We start from the raw sequence: 20,033 nt of genomic DNA on the forward strand, positions 1-20,033 counted from the left end.
TCAAGCTGGACCTTGTATGCTACATGTCCTCATCTCTCACATTACCTTGTCTGGCATCCTGTAAACAATACCTAGCTCAGATTCCTTTTAAGATCACACTAAAAAGGCGACCCTATGTCGAACTGTATGGTTTTGCAATTGGCTTCAGTCCTTTGATTGCAGTGCTTATTCTGGGATAAGCTTATACCTTCTGAGGTCCAACTTCTTCACCTGGACTTCCTGACTAGATGCAATCTACTCTTCTGTGGTTAAGGGTAATGTAGCAGGAAATTATCTGAATCAGAGCCTATTTTTAACACAAATAATTTACAACATTCAGAAGACAGCTTGACCTTTCAATAAGTGCTATTTGCCTGACCTTGCAAAATCTTGAATTCACAGCTCATTTGCAAAAAGAGGTGACTAATAAACCTTGCCTTTCCTGGTTAAAGATCCTGACTATAATCACTTCCTGAGGTTTTCCTTCATTTCTTACCAGGACACTTCCTCAACAGCTCCTTTGCTCCCATCAACCACAAACTTTAGCACCCGTGAACCAGGGTACATAGCATTCTCTTTCTCTTGCTCTGGTTTAAAAAATCTTATTTTTAATCTTAAAATATTTCATACACAAAATTGTATATACTCAAGGTAGAAAACATGAAGACTTGTTACACGAATACATGGTATAATGATTACCATGTAATCAAATTAATTAACACAATCCACTCATGCTGTGCACTGGAACCCCAGGACTTGTTCACTTTATAACTGAGAGTTTGTACTCTTTGATCAACTTTGTTCCATCTTCCCCAACCTTGATGTCCCCAGCACCCCAGCAACCACTGTTCTCCTGTTTTCTGTGAAAGAACTCTTTTATAAGCATTTCTGTGACATATCTTGACAGACATCACTATAAGCATTTGGTACCTGCAACATCATGAGCTTTCCCCAAGAATCTAATAAGATAGGAAGTCTTATGATCCTTATTGTGTAGATGATAAAATTGAAGCACAGATATGTGAAGCCCAAAGACTTAGAAATAATAAGAGTTAGAACCTAGATTTGAACACAGACAAGCTGCTCCAGACTCTATAATGTAACACCTGTTATACAGTCACCTTGGTAACCACCCAAGGAGATTCAGATTAAAGAAGAAGAAGATGGAAAAGGAGGAAGAGGAGGTGGAGGAGGAAGCAGAGGAGGAAGAAGGAGAAGAAGAGGAGAAAAGCGCGTTTATTGAACATCTATCATAAAATCCAGACACTCTGCAAGGCTTTTACGAAGATTCAGCAAGGTAAAGTGACTTATACAAGGACACGCAGTTAACTTAAATTCTGGTTCCAAAGCTCAAAGTGTGTTCTATCTAGTTAAAGAGCCAATGCTACAGTTCAGATTTTATGTGTCTCCCAAAGGTCCATGGGGCAAAGTCTTGTTCCCCCATGACACTATTGAAAGGTAGTAAAAACCTTAAGAGATAGAGCCTAGGGGAGGTATTTGGGTCACTGAGAACATGCCTGTGAGGGAGAATAGATCACCCTAGTCTCTTCTTCTTTTTCTCTCTCTTTTTTTGCATCTGGCCATGAGGGGAGCAGTTTTGCTCTGCTACATTCTGCCACCATAAAATGCTTCCTTGCCACAGGCCCAAAAGCAAAATGGCTAACCCAATAGGGACGATTTACCCTGGTCTGGAACCTCTGAAATTGTGAGCCAGAAACAACCCTTTTCTCATTCTATGTTGAATATCTCAGCTATTCCTTTTAGTGATAGTTAGTAGATTAGTAAATATTAAAAGATAACATTTGGGTTGTACTCACTGGTGATGATGTAGCATGAAAACTATATGCTAAAGCAATTTAGAGTTTTCACCCTAAAAGCTGGAGGTAGGAGCATAGCCATGCAGCCTTTGCCAGTGAGCCTGCTCCTGGACATCAATACAGATCCCTGCTGACTCTGCAGGAACATTTTCCTTGACCTTTACCTTTTCCAGAATCATTATCTATATCATCACTTCATTTCAATAAAGCTCGATTGCCAGGAGTGACTAATTTTATAGTGAGAATGACAATTGCACAGACAGATAAGGAGTTCTTAAGACAATAGCTTTGAAAAATATGAGGTCTTTAAGTCAAATTAGATATATGTTTAGAAAGCTCAACTTTATAAGAAGCAGATTTCATTATTCATAGCTTGGCCATATATTTTAGTCCTTGATTGCCCTAAAATTAGATCCCACATTTATATTTCTTTTATTTCTTTGTGAGAACACCAGCTTTTGTGAACTGTTTCAGATTAGCTCAATTTTAAAGCAAGGTGGCTGACACTAACCTCTATCGAACCACAGCAACATAAAAATCAAATTGTAGTAAGTGATTTCATTTTTCTATGAGCAACTATAAAAATACTGTCCATCAGTCTGGAAAAGTACTGTCTGGGTGAAACAATGCCTGTGGCCCAGAGATGAATAATTACTGTAGCACTCATTCGGCAAAATTCTCTTTGAAGTTAGTAAAAGTTTACATTGAAGGAAACTGGAGACTAGATCTGATCATGACAATATTTCTCATTTTCGGGCCAGGGGATATTTAGGAAGATGTATACTGAGGAGTGAGTGGATGAGTGTAGCACCAGATAAGGAGAGTTTAGCACAGGACAATGGGGATAAATGTAAAAAGACATGGTGTTACTCATGTCACAAAGCTCTAATTCACATTTATGCCAGCAATCCTCTGCACCAAATTGCTTATTTTCTGTGTTATATTTGTGGGCCTCAGGACTAAAGAAATTTAAGTCTTGCAGGCAAGTTTATGAAAACCCAGAATTCTAAACAGTGTAAGGAGAATTTTTTCCTATGAGGGTCAGACTGAAACAAGAGCCTCTTTGATTTGTTTTCTTTCTTTTTTTAAGGCAAATAGAGCACTGACATATCAGTGAATTAAAATCCATCATGTTTTTGTTCAATTTGTGCAAAATATAAGCAAATACACATTTGTGTTTATATATGCATTGTTTTTATTTATGTGCATGTATGTATATATGTTTCTATTTATCATCTATTGAGAGGACAGAAGCAGGTGAAAAGAGAGGGAGAGATAGAGACACACAGAGACAAACAGAGAGGAAATCAGTCTTTGAGTCTATGATAGAATTAGCATATGTCTAACATCATAGGAAACTGAGAGATATAAGATGTAGGAAAGTTCATCTCTCAGACTCAACAGTTCTCCAAATGTGCTTTCTAATTTTAATACAAGCACATGTACATGAAAAATTAATCAGAGACCATTGCAAAATAAAACATAGTTGCATACTATGTTTTGTGGCATAGACAAGATGTTTCAGAAATTCATAAAAGAGGCTGATTCTAAAGCCTTAGATAATAACAAAGAGAAATGATTTGATCTCATAATGGCAACTGGTTTACTTATTTATTCAGCCAGCTTTTATTAGTAACTGCTGTAAAAGGTGAGATTTAAAAAAAATGCACCATAATACCTTACTGCAAAGAGCTTATAATTCAATGGGACAGTCAAGAAACAACTATCTTGTGTAAAACACATTTCCATTATTGTTAGCATGGATTGCTGTACGTAGCATTCAATTAAAATCAAACATTGTACTGAAAATACCCTATCTGCATATGTTTATTATCTATGTGAGAAACAGGCAAAAATAATGATAAAATAATACAATGACCAAAAAGTCTAGGGACCTTGCCATATGCATTCTACCATGAGACTTCTAACCTTTATGGAGTCCTCATGCAAAGTACTTAGACAGTTGTGGAAAGTAGAAGCAAGTGTGCGTGTGTGTATGAGTGTGCATGTATATGCATATACATGTATATTTTATGTCATAAGCAACAACAGCAACAACAGAATATTCAAATATTACTATTACTTTCTTATCTAAATACAAAAAACCTGGTACAAGCATTAAATATCTGAGAAATAAGTGAGTAAATAAAAAAAAATTGAGTCCCTTTCTCCTTACAAACAAAACCTCATCATAGTTAAAGTTACAAGGTTTATTCTTTACTACGTGATGCATTTTTTTTTCTTTTGCTTTTCCTTCTCTTTTGACCTCTGATACTGTTGTTTAAACTTTATATCTGTTAGTTCTTGTTTCTCCTAAGTAAGTTCTTGAGGACAAGTTCTGTTTTATATCCACTAATCCTATTCAGACTATGAAATTTCAGCCCATCTCCCAAGAAGACAAGCACAACACACAAACACACACACAGAATCCTTGATATATCAAGGATTAGAAAAGATCTAGATAGGAAAACCAATTTCACCAAACACAAACTTCAACTTTGACCAAGAGATGAGGTAAGCCTTAGTTTCTTCATCTGTTAAATGGGAATTAGAATGCCTTCTTAAGAAGGATTTTGTGAGGATAATATAGAATGATATCTTTCAGTACCCCATGAAAATGCTCTGCTCAAATGCCACACCTGTTTCTTTGCCATCTCACATGCTATATGCACTCTCATAAAAGTGCTGTCACAGTCAGGGCCACGATCACCTGCCACACACACAGTGAGGTGCTTAACTAGGGGTGTCTAACACAAAGGCCATGAGGGAATGATTTGCTATGGGATTGTGAAAAGAAATAGTCATAAGTAGCCTCATGCATTCTGAATTATTGAAGTCAACAGTCATTATTATCCCACTTGAATGAAAGAACTATGAATTGGTCCAACAATATGAATAAAGGTCAATTTGCCATATTTTCATTTATACGTGATCCACTGATAGTAAGTCATCCATAATATGCAATGTGCTTTATATTATATTATTTTAGAAGAAGATATTTTGATCAGAAGCTTCTAGATGGGGACAATTTTTGTCATAAATTCCCTTATGCCCTATACCTTCAGCAATTATGCATAAACAATTTCTCTGTGCTCTCTATACTCTCCTCTCATTCTCTTACCTTCTATTACATATGTTGTTCTCTGTGCCTTTCTTCATGTCATCTTCCTGGTGAATATTCTCACACAACCTTCTGCATATCTATTCTCTTCTGGGTTTTCAAAGGCTGCCTCATTTTCAAACACCCATCTTCTTGAGTAACTTCTTCCTTCTGCCCTCACAGATTCCCTAGGCAGCTTCAAACTCTCCATCCATATCTCTCATTTGATTCTTAAACATCAAGCCACGGCAACCCACTTATTGTATTTTTATATATCTGGGTATCCAGTTTTATAACTTCTGTGACCTGCTTGAAAACTTGGAGCACACATGCAGTTAGAATACTTTAATATTTCTAATTAATATTTTATTTCCCTCAAGAGTTCCTAAAAGGAATTTCTTCCCTTTTCAAGATTCAGTCACTTTTCCTCTTGATAACCTGAGCCCTGGGGTATGGAAAAGAGTCTAATAAGACTACCTCCAACATTGCTTCTTGTTACCATGTTTTGAGGCTGTCAAAGAGCAACTCCTCAGAGATGAATCTAAAGTTGTATTTCCCTGGCTGGTTCAGATTCCTCCTTAGATAACTGGAATTCCTTAAAGAAAAGGAACCCCATTCCTTCAGGACCAAGTTCCAAAGCACTCTCCTATAGTCAGATTCCCTGCATAATACATGCCCCAATATGCCCACATTCCATTCTGTCACAAGATGGTCACAAAATAGTGAATCGCTCTTAACTACCTCACTTCTCTGTGATGTATATTGTAGGACTGTGTTTGCTAAGGGGACTGAGTCAGAAAGAACTTTAAGTCTGGAACCTGCTTTCCGTCATATCTCCTGAATCTGTCCTAAGTCCAGATATAGGATCTTCTCCTGTCCTCAAGGCAATTTACTTCAGGGACTTTCATTGACTTTTCCTTCTGCTTTGGGAGAATTCTGCCCACTGGCTATATCTCTCTATGTCAGATCCTGGGTGAGCATTAGGAGTTGATGTTCTTCACTCAGAAGAACTTTAGGCAAGATGGCACTCCAGCCAAAACAATTAATATTGAGTCTCAGAGTGTCAACCTTGATGGAGTTACACATTTTCATCAAAATATAATCCTTAGACAATGGAAGTCCACACACTATAAAATACAAAATCTGTTTTCTCATAGAACTCTTTCTGGGTTAAATGGGACCATCTCTCAAAATAGGAGAAAGAAAGGAGTAGAGAAGGAAGAGGAAGGGAAAGAAGAGCAGGCAGAAACAACGGAGGAATCAAATTTAGAAATAAAAAAGGAATGTTATTTTAAAAGTATATCCTGTCTGTCTCAGTAAATGGTAAGCATCCTAAGTACCTTGTTTCTATTGCTAGAAATCTTAAAAAAAACAAAGAACATTGTACATAATGCTCTATCACTAATATATAAAGGCACATAATCATCAAAATGAGATGTAAGAAGAAACTTAGAGACAAACAATGTAAAATCAGACTTGAGTTATAAGTAGCCCAAGGTCATCACACTTGTTTGTGTTAATACACTAAGCATATTTTATTGATTATGGTAATAACTTGTCCATTTGCTGTTTTGCTAAACTATAAAGTCCTCAAGGATAAGGACCTTGTCATCAACTTCTCTTTTCAAGAGTAGTTAATCCAAGTATGTATATACTGTAGATAAACAGTGGTTATTTCTCAGGTTTTTGTTGAATGAATAAAGGAAATAAAAGTGATCATCTTATGTTATTCTATTCCTTCCCATACAATTTCTACGTGTCATCTTGAAGATATGAACTAAGCTGAATATGAAATATTACAGCTTGATTACAGGAATCATACTTTGTTAAATTATGTCTTAGTCTTTGAATAGTCCAGTTAAAGTGAAAATGTTAGTGGTAGACAGAAAAATTATGACATCTAAAATTCATTTCATATCTATTATTGTCATATTTATTGCCATTTTCAATGAATGTAATTATTTTAAATAGCTTACACCATTTCCATATGCATCACTGCTGAATTGCAGGAAAAACAGCTAGCATCATTCAAGGATGGGCACAGGTACGAATGAAGTAGGGAAAATATTGTCCATATTTCATCTTCCCTTTCCATGATACTTTAATCCTTCTAGAAATACCTTTGTCATGGGGCAAGTGAGATGAAGTCTACAGGCAGTCAAAACAGAGCCACCTGCTCTACTGTAACGTACAACCAGTATTGGCGACATACAGTCACTTTTCCCACTGAAAACTCTCATTATATGTATTTTTCTCCAGATGCAAACGTGCATTCAAGATGGATATGTAGAATTCTTAGTTGATAAAAGCCAGATGAGAACTGTGAAAATTCCATGACTATTGGGAAAAAATAAAGAATACATATTTTTCAGATTATAGGAATATCTCTATCTATATCCCAGTGGTTTTAAACTTTAACAATTACCAAAAATGTGCTCACTCTGAAAACATGAATAATAGTCTTATGATTGAATGCTACCAAGGTTTATAGTAACTTTAAGGGCTATTAAGCAAGTTCCTATATGAATCCAGAGAGTGAATTGTATAAGCATTTAGAATGTGCTGATGATAAAGGGATTCATAAAAGTTGTTATGCTGATTTTATGTTGATGGATGTTTGAATATAAGGTGAGTTATTAACCAGAGGCAAGTGAAACTAATGTTTAAGTGTTATGATATATGTGTAATTGAAAGTGAATTTTCTTGGCAAGATGGGTAGCACAATGAAAGAGAAGAATGAGTGAGTTCAAATAAAGATAATAATACAGATAAATCTATTTGCAATGCCAATACAAGTAGCCAAGTTTCACATAAAGCCAAGAATACCTACCCCCAAAGATATCTCGTCCAAAAGTACTTGAAGTGTTACATAGATTTGTAGTATGTAAAATTGCTCATACTTGGTTCTGCTTAGCAATCAGATCCATGCAGACTTTCTTGTTTCTCCTTTTCATCATTATTTTTTCCACTCTTCCCAGCCTGCTGATTACTTGCTGGCTTCTTTTTCTGATGTTTAATAGTAACACTATTGGAAGACATTTACCTTTTCTTTGGATGCTGTTCTAATCAAGGAAAGAATAGAGTTCTGAATCTATACCAGTATGATCTGTTTAGAATCTGCACTCTAAAGGCTTGGTCTGAGCACCCCACAGCATAACCGTGTATTTAATGATGATTACTGAGTAGAGACATAAAGATCCACAGACACCTTTCTTATCTTCCTCTTCATTTTCTTTCCTTTGTGGTCCTGCTCACCTTCTTGTAAATCTTCACTTTGCTATAATACCAGTCAGAAAGTAAATAAAAATGCCCCACAAATGATCTAACACAGCATCCCATCAATGAACTCACAAAAACACTGAGATGCTCTTTTGGCTTGGTTGGTGATTAGTTGATTGGTTAACACCAAATAAACCTATACCAAAGGGAAGTAAAGAAAACCCAAAGGCACTTAGTGATCCTTGAGGAAACAGCATCACTTCAAAACATACCAAGGACAAAAACAGAATGATATGAAGCTCTACTGCAGGGGGGATTTTATTCACATTTTTCACTGTAGGGAAAGTTTGAGGCCAGGATATGGAAAGTCTTTTGACTTTAAATCAGCTTAAATCCTCCAAAGTGAAAATAATAATAATAATAATAAAAATAAAAATAAATAAACCTATTGAAATTCTATGACATATACCATGAAATGTTCACAAATATATTTTAAATCTTGAAGAAAATGAAACTTTTCCCTAAAAATAGTCTAACAAATGCCATATATAAGATGATAAAAAATAAACACAGTTGTGTCACTTGCTTTCACCCAACACAGTTCTACTCTTTTGCCCAAACAAAATATAGACAAAAAGTGCATACTGGGATTTAGAAGAGTTATTTTATTGTTTTGAAATACTAAAATTGTATAGTACCTCATGAAACAGATAATTAATATTTCAGTTCATATTTGTCATACCCAAACTGTCATTTTATACATTTCATAAGCTAGTTCATTGCATTAAGTGAATTCCTTAGGTCTATGTTTTGTTGTTTTTGTTTAACTTCTCTTGAAAAATTACAAAATATTATTCTTGTCAAATAGAAACAAATCATGTAGGCTCTATGATGACACAGACATGTAGATTCATAATTGGTAGAAAAATACTCTGGCAGCCCTCTCCACTTAAAATGTCCTTTAACATTACTTAATAAGCCTAAAATAGGTCTCTCCATTGTCTTTTCATAATTCCTCCATTGACCCTGCAGAGCACAGATATTCACCAAAGGTTTAAATGATATCAAAGTTCCATTTATAAAAATTGTGATTATACAAAACTAAGAAAAACAAATTATACCATACCTGACTCTAGAGGCAAAATTGTCTTCCTGACTGATATAATATAAAATTGGGTATACATTTCATTTTGATTTTAATTCCAAAAGATTAATAAGTATTGGGTAGGAAAAAACTGGCTTAAAACCTCCGTCTGAAAAGATCTAGAATTTAACTAACAGACTGAACAGGAAGCCATAATGTAATGCAAATAAACTTAAACTTCATTAATGTATGGATTTTGTTGGCATAATGAGCACAGCTCTACTGCATTTTCCAGAGGTCAGATCACCTCTGAAGCTCACACTGCATTAATGGTTTCACATTTTTGAGAAACACTGGCAAAATGGCAGAGGAGGAAGTTAGAAAGCTGTTCAATATTGCAAAGGGTCCAGAATTCATATCACTCAAAGGGCTGTCAAAGGAACTATCTTTCTCCTGAAGACAAAACTAAGCATTAATAATATGAAAACAAGAGAAAAGGAGAAAAGCAAGAGTTTTTATTTTTTTTTTCTCTCTCTCCCTGAAATGACACAAAACATTGCAAGAGTTAAATGGATTTGATTTTGATTTAAATGAGAAAACTTTCAACAACTGAAGAACTTATCATCTGTGTCAAATAACATGGACTACCCTTATTGAAATATTATTGAAAAGATAATTTATCAAGGAAAATCTCATGAGTGAATTTGGAGTGAGACGTTGTATGAGGAAACTCCCATGGTCCTCCTAATTCAAAAATATATTATTTAAGTCTTCCAGATACAAAGAGTAATGAAAAATTGTCCTCTGCCATATGTGTGTACTCTTTCCAACACACTGTGATAAATGGACATTTTTAAAGTAAAACTATTTATAGCTAATATTAATTAATTTTAGACAACTATTTATCAACTGAATCTTTTTACATGTATAGAAATTGCATTGAACGCTAATTTTTTTTATTCTTCATATAAATTGACCTCTATCACCATTCATTAATTTATTAAAATGTTTAATTGAATATAATGAACACCATTAACATTAATATCATCTATATGAATAATGATAACTGGACATACTTATAGACATCAACCCCCACATGCATGTACACATACACAGTGGAATTGAGTGAAGGATACAAACATGTACTAAGATCTGTTCTTTCAATTAGTTGATCTATCACAGTAGAAGTAACTACATGACAATTTTTCGTGGACGTACTCCTTTTTTTCTCTCCCAGGGACAAATTCTAGAGAAACAGAAAAAGGGGCAAGAGCAAACCTCTACTATCTAGCATAAGAAGATTGGGAATAAACTTGAATTCTGTGAAGCAAACATTTGCATATTCAAATGACTGTAAGTGTCTTGTTCAGTTCATGAAAGTGTTGTATACTAGCTCCTGTTTTGAAGAAATAAAGAAGGATTATTCTTAACTTTTATAAACCTGGATGTTTACTTAAAATGCAGTTGTTATTTGCAAGGGGGTTAGGAGCAATCCCCTGGGTGTTTCTTTGCAACTGAGGGGCAGTTCAGTGTAGGAAAACAATCAGTTTTAGCATCAAAAGACTCATGGGGATGTTCTAACTCTGCCACTTATTTTTTGTGAGGCTTAGAAAATGTCCTAATCCAAAACTCAGTTTCTTCCTCTGAAATCATAGAATGTCTTTTCTCAAGCTATCATCCAGAATTATTTTGAAGATCAAAAAAATTTTTTTGTTTTGCTTTATTTTTATGTTTCACTTTATTAAAAGTCAGAACAAAGGAAGAAATTATGACCATCAATGTCCATATGCTGTGCTTCCTAATATTTTAGGTTCATTTGTTTGCCTTTCATCCTCTTAAAAGTTCAAAATAGAACTTCAGGCTACAATGACTCAGAAATTGCTTATTTTCAAAAACTTGGAAAAGGCATAACCCTTAAGAGTCATAAGAAATTACAGGGAAGATGGGATAGAAAAAGGGTAGCTGAACTATTCTGGCAGCTGGGAGAAAAAAACTATTCCTTGTATTTTAAATCTATAGATGTGGGAAAGCAGTAACTACAAACAGAAATCCCTGCTTCATTCTTAAGATATCTGTTGATTAGGGAAATAAAATCTTTTTCTAAATTGATGAACTTTCAAAACCTCATCCCGAGTCTTTTCTAATCAACCCAACAACCTCTTATCCCTAAATAGCTTTATTTTTAGAGTTTAAATAGTCACTAGAGTAAAATTATCTGGGCAAGAGCAGAAGCTATGATAACTACGTCTGGTCCAGAGCAAATAAGGTCTAATAGAGACTTTAAAAAAAGGACTAACAAGAAAGGTGGAAAGGGAGAAAATAACCCATGAGCTCTCCTCTAAATGACTCTAAGTACCAACTTAAGTGAGTTTTACTTTTACTGAATTGATACTTACAAAGTGGATTTTATGAGAAGACCTAGCCTTAAGGATGCCATTGAAAACATACCTGGTTGAGAAGTATTTATAGGTGAAGGACATCTGCCAGAATGCCTGGTAGACCAATAGAGTGATGGATAAAGTAGACTTTACTTTTCTACAGACAATGACCATAAAATGATTCTGGACACTCAGTTACATTTCAGTGAGGAGTCCTCACATTTTCCTTTATTCCTGGATGCATCATTATTCATTTTTATTTTACCCAGGGCAGAATGACCTTAAATAGAGTAGAAAATATAAAAGCAACATATTTTTGCTAGCAAAACAGGGAGTAAAAATCCCTTAATTGTGGAAGAACAGGCTGTTCTGGCAGTAAATTTCACTCAGACTAACTCTTGTTCTCCCTGAAAATCACCGAATTGTCTATAAGCTTATATGGTTATATTTGTGGGCTTGAGGCTCATGCAAACAGTGGAACTCATCAGGGACCTTGTTCCAAGAGCTCTTGGACATGAGATGGAAGCAATGACAAGTTTAAGTTCAGTTGCTCTCGTGACAGTTACAGTGATCTTGCATGTTTATTATAGTGGCTATCTTTGAAAATGATATAATACAACCAGACATGCCTGAAGAATGTGAACAGTTGAAAGTATAATTAAATTCTTTTCACTGCAGGTGTCTTATTACTATTCTATTTAACAACATCATCATCGTCATCATCATTATCATTGTAATCATCAAGTTCCTATTACCTATTGATCATGAAACTAGTGGAGATAGAAAATAAAGTCTCATCCTCTGGCACGGAAGATCCTATAATTCATCTGATGAGATTACACATATGCATAGGAGAACAAGTAATAATTCTATATAGAATGATAACGTTCATTGTGTATAACAATTTACAAAAGAAAGACTATTGGGAGCTAAATCTAGCCTCCATTCATTTCTTAATCCATTCAACAATATTTATCCATTATTGTATCATTTAGAAATAAATTTGACTGAGATTAATGGAAAGTCTAAGATTGGCTAAAATAAGTACTTTAATTTGTTATACTCCCAAATAACCAACAGTAGGTCCAGCACTGTCTTTGAGGGTGTAGATACTGTCTGTCATTCTGTCACTGTATTTTTGGTCAACCCCAATTCCATGGTCGCTTCCTCTTGGTCACTAGATACTTCTATAACTCCAGATGGTATTCCAGCAGGAGGTTGTAGGAGGAGGCCCAAAATGGTGGAACTTCAAAACTTCTATCCAAGTAGTTAACAAAAAAAGATATTGGGAAAGAGTGAAAAGATGAAGGTAGAAGTAGGGAGAAGTGAAGAAAGAAAAAGAGAAGTTAGTTATATGAAGGGGTGCTAAAAGAGAATAATTCCAGAAGAGCGGAGATATATATACAATTTATTAAATGGAGAATGATGTGTTTCGGATAAAAATTAACAGGAGAATCATTTATAGAACATTAAATGAGCCATAATTATTTAGATAGCCCACTTTATAAAAGTGGCACATTTGTTTTCTCAATTGCCAAGTGAAAGATGGTGGCAAAGATAACAATAAAATAAGGTGAAAACCATGAGAAGGAGTCACACCCATGTAGTCCCTAGAACTTGGTTTAAGGAAAGAATAGGGTACAGCAGGAAAGCAAGCATCAGACACTAAATACACAGGGGATTTAAGACTTAAAGTATGGGGTTAGAAACCATCTTATTGATAAGAAATATTGTTCCCATAGGTCAAGCAATAGTGTGGGGAATCTGATTAGAGTTTGCCATAATGAAAAAGTTTAAGAATAACTCATCTTTACCTTACACAAACAATATGTTTTAAGCCCATATTCTTGAGTTGAAGTTAAGATAACATTTAATTGCAGCTTAAACTTATACGGGAAGTTCCCTGTAATATGGACAGATTCTAATATCACTTATAGAATTTTGTCAGCAAAATAATATCATCAATTTTTGTTTTAAATTTGGCAACAGATAGTATATATGTGTTCTAAATTCATTTTCAAGTGAATCTAATTATTCTCTACCCTGTACCTTATCATATCTTATTTTGGACAAATCTCCTTGGCTCACTTCAGGCATTACATTTATAGAATCTGCTAGAAATCTTGCTATTTAGGAATATATATTAAGAGCTGTATAAAATCAGTTCTACTCAACCATATCTAATAATTCACTAGGGCCTAGTATTGCTTTTCTCTGTTCTTTAAGGATGCACTGACTTTTCATTCAGTCATCTCTTGCAATCTGTTAGAAATTGAGGTGATAAAAATATGTGTTAATTTTGTTCAGCAGGCTAAGATGTTTTCCTTAGTCATCTCATATCTCAGACCTTTTCTGTCTCTGAAAGACACTCATACAAAATATCTTGTTGCTACTCTTGCAGTGTCAGCAAGCAATTTTTCATTCATTGTCCACTCGATGTCTTGGACTGCTTAACTAAAAGTTCATGGCAAGTTTTATTTTGGATCCTAGAGGTAGAAACCTAATTGCTTCTACAAAAGTACTTCTCCATACCTTATCAGAATATGCTCTATTATAATTGTGTATGTGTGTATATATATATGTGTGTGTGTGTGCATATGTGTGTGTGTATATATATATATATATATACATGTTTTACTTTGCTCACATGGAAATGACATGCAAGATAAAAATAAATAACACACATATTTTTCTAATTTATTCTAGAACACTGCCAGTTTAATTGTTTTAATTATATTTCCATTCATCACAGTTGCCTACATTTATTTGTTTATTTTATTTTAGTGTAGTTCCAGACACTTCAAGAAAATCTCTGGAATAACAACAACAAAAAGTTTCAATAAAGGTCACAGGGTTGTCAAGTGTGTCTGTATTTCTTTCTCTGTTGATTATTGAAAAAAATTAGCTAGAAATTAGCTCCCTTTGCATGATAAATTAAACTGGGAATACATTTTTATAACAAAGAACTAGATGAAAATTAAATATAAGAACATCATTCATTCCACTTTTAGAAAACTAGAGATTAGCCAGAGTCCATTTAAGATAAATACCTTCATCTAAGTTAGTCAATAAAAGTCAACACTTGAGACTAAATCTTTAGTAAGTCTATGATTACAGAAGATGTTTAGAAGGGTTTATAGGTCTATCTTTATGCTATGAAACATTCATGATTAGATCAGAGCTTCTGTATTATTATTGCTTTTATTACTATTTGGGGGAGGGAGAAAGTGTTTAGTTTTTAACTTTCAAAACAAGACCTGGGAACTCAAATTCCTTCTTCCATTACCATGTGGCAGCATTGGGGAAAGTGTTGAAAGGTGAGCATGTGTTTGAAGATAGTTAAGGGGTAGAATGATAGTATAAAAGCAACAGATACCTTTCACATCCTGTTTCACAATTGGTATGCAATAGTGTCTTCTGTGGTGCACGAGTGGGGAGTTCTTCCTTAAGTAATGAGAGAAAGTTGGATACCACCAATTAGCAAGTCAATTTGCATTGAGCAGCTACTATGTGGTCCAGTGTGCTCCACGGCTCAAGAAATATTGGATAGACCACGGACAGTAAATGTAGTGTGTGTGTGTGTGTGTGTGTGTGTGTGTGTGTGTGTGCTGCTGGTAGTGGAGAGTAATATGTAGAGGGAAAAACAATATAAAATAAAGTCACAGAGTTCTTGAACTTATTTGAATCATATAATTGATTTGAATGAGAATAATCAGACTACCAGTCTTGATCTTTGAAAATTCTATCATGAAATTTAACCTACTCTATGTTGCTTTAATTCTCTTTTTAAAAATCTGCCTAACTAAACTCTAAGCAAAGGAAACTGAAAGTAAGTATATCAACACACAGTCAGAGCTGAATTTCATAAAGAAATGAATGTCCTTGTGGTTGTTATCTAATTTGTAGTCTGCACCAGATATATTTTATGCTTCCTAATATGTATTTTTATATTACTTATTACTAATAAAATAATCATGATTTGTGGGGTACCTGCTCTGGGTTGGGCATTGTATTCAGTGTTTTATAGGTCTTATTTCTCTTACTCACCTGTGATCTTTATGAGGTATTTTATCTTCTTATTACTTTGGAGAAAACTAAGTATCAGGAAAATAAAATATTGTGTCCAAATTAATACAGTAAATAAGTAGAAGAGGTAGAATCCGAATCCAGGCCTATTTCACTCCAAACCCGGTGTAGATTTTAACCATTTCATAGCTTTCTAAGACAATTAAAAGGAGTTCTAATTTCACAATTTTTCTTGTGGTCACTCTCATCCCATCTGTTTACTTCAACAATGAATTTAGTTGCTTCTCATGGTTCCATGTTTTCAACCTCTTACTCCTAGATTTTTCTTCTTAAAATAATTTTGACCCTAGAAATAAAACTTCCATTTGTAGCCAAAATGGCATGTAAGCAGCATATTTTCCTATAAAGCAAACAAATAAGCCAAAAATAAATAACTGAACTGGCAGAATAGGTGTACAGACTTCAGGGAACTAACATGTTAGGATTTTCAGCCACATCAATATTGACAAATTAAATTCAGAAACACCCAAGTTTAAAATAATGCTCCATGAATAAATGATATGAAGCATGTATTTTTGTAAGATCTATGGATCTTTGTGCTGTTTCATGATATCACAGGACTTTGTTCTCTTGAGAAGTTGCTGTTAGCCTATTCTCCATTGAAGACTGGTCAAATAGAAACAGACAACTCTTTAAGTGATAGAGAGAAGGACTATCAGAGACGTTTATATCCTCTTTTAGTTTCCTTCTGGGACTCTAGGTAGAAACGAGAAAATACTTATTATTTCCTGGCTTTCAAGTAGGATGTTTGAGTTAATTAGAATACTATACAGAAGGCTGAAGTTTAGACTAGGTCCCAATTTTAACTATACAAAGTTAAAGTTCATTCTTATGTGTCACATAAGGTGGTTTCTATAGTTTTCCTAATCTGTAGTTCTATTTTTACCATGCTTTTCAGCTTATGCAAGGCTGTACAAAATATCTGGTCACACATTTGTCTGCCCCATTTTAATTCATAATCTGTCTACTTAATTTTCATTTTTAAATAAAGGATATTTTTCTGATGAATTTGTTGGTTTCCTCCAAATAAGTTATTAAGTAAATTTAGATAGATATAACATATGCCAACAACAAATAAAATAGCTTAAATATTCAAATATAAAATTCAAGCCTTAGAATGCTGAAAAGAAATGCATTCAGCTATATGTGCAATCTATGCCTTATTTAAGAAGTGTCTCTAAAATAGATCAATAAAGGTAGTATAGTCCTTAGGAATATATTCTCATATATCAAATCATTTTAAGTCTGTCTGTATTACTGACATATAATGAAACCTTAGGCAGGCTTCTTAACATCGCTAAGCTGTAATTCACCTGTATTTAAGTAGGAAAAAAATCAGACATTTGTCATCTAGTTGTAGGGGACCTAAAGGAGATAATGCATGTAAAGCATTTAGCATAAGACTTGTCTCATATAAAGCACTCAGCCAATGTCATTACTATATATTTACAAAGAAAAAAGTTGTTAGATTTGATTACACTCCCACACAAAGAGAACTACCCTGAAAACAATACAAAAATGTGCAAGAGTGCTAGTGAGATAATATTCTTAGCATATAGAAAAATTTTACTATGCATTACAAATTTTGAGCATCTACTTAAAATATTTAAAGAAAAGACAAGACACAAAATTCTATTAACTTTCTGTTTAAAAAAATAATGCAATCCTACAAATAAAGTTACAAGAACAAATTATTTTCATAATTACTTTTGCAAATATTTTTTTATTTTATTTGGAAAAACATTTAAGAAAGTGTTTAATGAAAACTTATTTTTAGCCTGGTGTAGTAGCACACAGCCTGTTATCTCAGAAGTTCTGGGTTTCTCAAGATCAAAGACAACTTCAGCAAGACAACTTCAGAAAGACAACTTCTCTCTTTCTCTCTCTCTCTCTCTCTATATATATATAAATATATATATTTACAAATACACACATATGTGGGGGGGGGGGCTGGGGATATGACTCAGTGGTTAAGTGCCCTTGGATTCGATCCCTGAACCAACCCCAAAAAAGAAAATAATTCCACCATTTTAAAATAATGAGAACAAAAATATGAACTGGCACCTATTTTCTGGTGAACAGTATCTATTTTCTTATTTGCACATTTCCTTGTTTTGATAGTTTACATGCTTCTTTAAATGCCTATTCAATTAATCTTAAAAAATACATTTTCTATATGTGTGTATAAAATTTTGTTGTCTATATAGCTTGATTCCAAAATTTCATCATCATAATAGTGTTAAGCAAAAAGGGAAGAACTCTTTAAAGCTGGGGCATAATTCTAAAATACCTTGGTGACTGTTTTGTTTATGGTCAGCGAGGCAAAAAAGGGATAGGTAAAGCAGAAACTGAAACAAAAGGAAAAGCAAATTTTCTCTAGATTGCCTTTTTTTGGGCAAAAATTTTAATTAGTGAAGTTTTAACTAATTTTTATTGTCAATTTTTAAAATTTGAAATTTCCTTGAGCAAAGTGCCCTGGAGGAGAAAAGGTGATTAAGTCCAAAAACAAAGAGTAAAAAGCAACAGTTGAAGAAATCAAGAGGAAGAAGCCTGAGGTTGAAGATTGAGTGATCTGGAAGAAATGGAGCTTCTTCAGAGAAAATAACAAGGGGCAGACACATAGTGGGGGAGGGGCTGAGGCTTTAGAAACTGGATTCGGATTACACAACATTCTGCTACATACTGTGAAATTTAGGAGATTAATTCTGCTTCCCTAAGTGTCAACATTCAGAAGTATTGGCATGAATACAACAGTTTATCTTGAGTCCATGATGCAACTGATTAATTTTAGAAAAAATAAACTAATACACTTCCAGGAGAAATGATGACTTATGTGAGAAGAGTTTATCAAAAAGAAAAATGGGAATGACAGAAACTGTAGGAACATTATTCTTTGAGAGTTTGTGAAATCATAGGAATTTCCACAGTTCATGGGATGAGACTGGAAGAAAACTACATCCAGGGAAACATTACTTAAATTACCAAGGCAGGGTCCAGACACCTTCAGAAAGAAAGTTGACAGTGATGGCAAGCATGTACAAACTAATCAACTAGCAGAGTACTGACTGCTAACTCCAAGAGAAGGCAGAACGTGGTAAGTGCTGTATACTTACAGCTTGATGAAAAGAGGCGTGCCACACACTTTAAAGAACAGCCCTCATTTCCTAAATCAACTCTGAAAATAGAAAGAAATTTTGATGGAGAAAGGAAGCCAACACAAGAGTTGTAGGAGCTTGAAGATGCTGTCAGCTCAGATGGATGGGCAGACAACAGCACTTCAAGGACAGGTTTACGCCTGCAGGAACAAACCTTTCAGATCCAAATGGCTGTGGGTGAAACAGCTTTGTCAACTTTGGTCTAAACTGTGATTAAAAACTTGAAAGGGAACCAAAGAAGTACAGGGCAAACTCATCCACTACAGAAATTTAAAGTTAAAGTTTAAAATTACAACTAACAGAGGCTCAGGTCTTCCCTTTCATAATATGAAAAAATAGGTAACATTCATAGAGGTAACAACATGATTTATATTTGATATGCATATAAAATTAAAATGTATAACATAAAATATGCATATTTATATATAAATATATCTTTTATATATTTTAGATATTTTTTATGAGATGTATATTTATATATTTCATGTTTTTCACATATTTTATGTATGTCTTATATTAAACACATATAAAGTACATAAAAGATACATTCATATATAAAATATAAATATATGTATTTCATATTTTGTATTTTATGCTTTATGTGCATATAAAATATAGATTATGTGGTTACCTTTATGAATGTTTCTTTCTCTTTTTCTCTCTCACTCTATAAACACATACATACACACACACTCACACATATAATATATCTTTATCTCCTCCAGAGATAACAGAGGAGAGTTGGGAGGATAGGTATTGCAGAACATGGGGACAGTACTTTGAGGGGCCAGGCAGAGAGCTGGGCCACTCTGTAATATTGATAAAATAGGTGCACAGATTTTGGTATTTGTTCCAATCTCAGATCTGCTAAAAATTGTACCTATTTATTTTATCCTCATTAATTCTGAAAAATTAAATGAGAATATTATGCCTACTTTGCAGTGCAATAGGGAGAATTAAAAGATATGCATAGTGCCTGATACAGACCAATTGTTCAATTAATGGATGCAAATATATTCCATGGAAAGAATGAAGAGTGTACAAAAAGACAAGGCCTTGGTGTTGCTTGAACCAGAGATGAAGTAACCTTTTGAGCTTACTTTCAATTCTGTGATCTTCTGTTTTTCAGAAAGGCAGTTCAAAAGGAATCTGTTTTTTCCCTTTGCAGAGACAAGGTAATGAGTACTTTAAATAGGAATATTTTATAGTCTTCAA

This window comes from Sciurus carolinensis, chromosome 15 (assembly GCF_902686445.1).
Source record: "Sciurus carolinensis chromosome 15, mSciCar1.2, whole genome shotgun sequence".
NCBI classification, from domain to species: domain Eukaryota; kingdom Metazoa; phylum Chordata; class Mammalia; order Rodentia; family Sciuridae; genus Sciurus; species Sciurus carolinensis.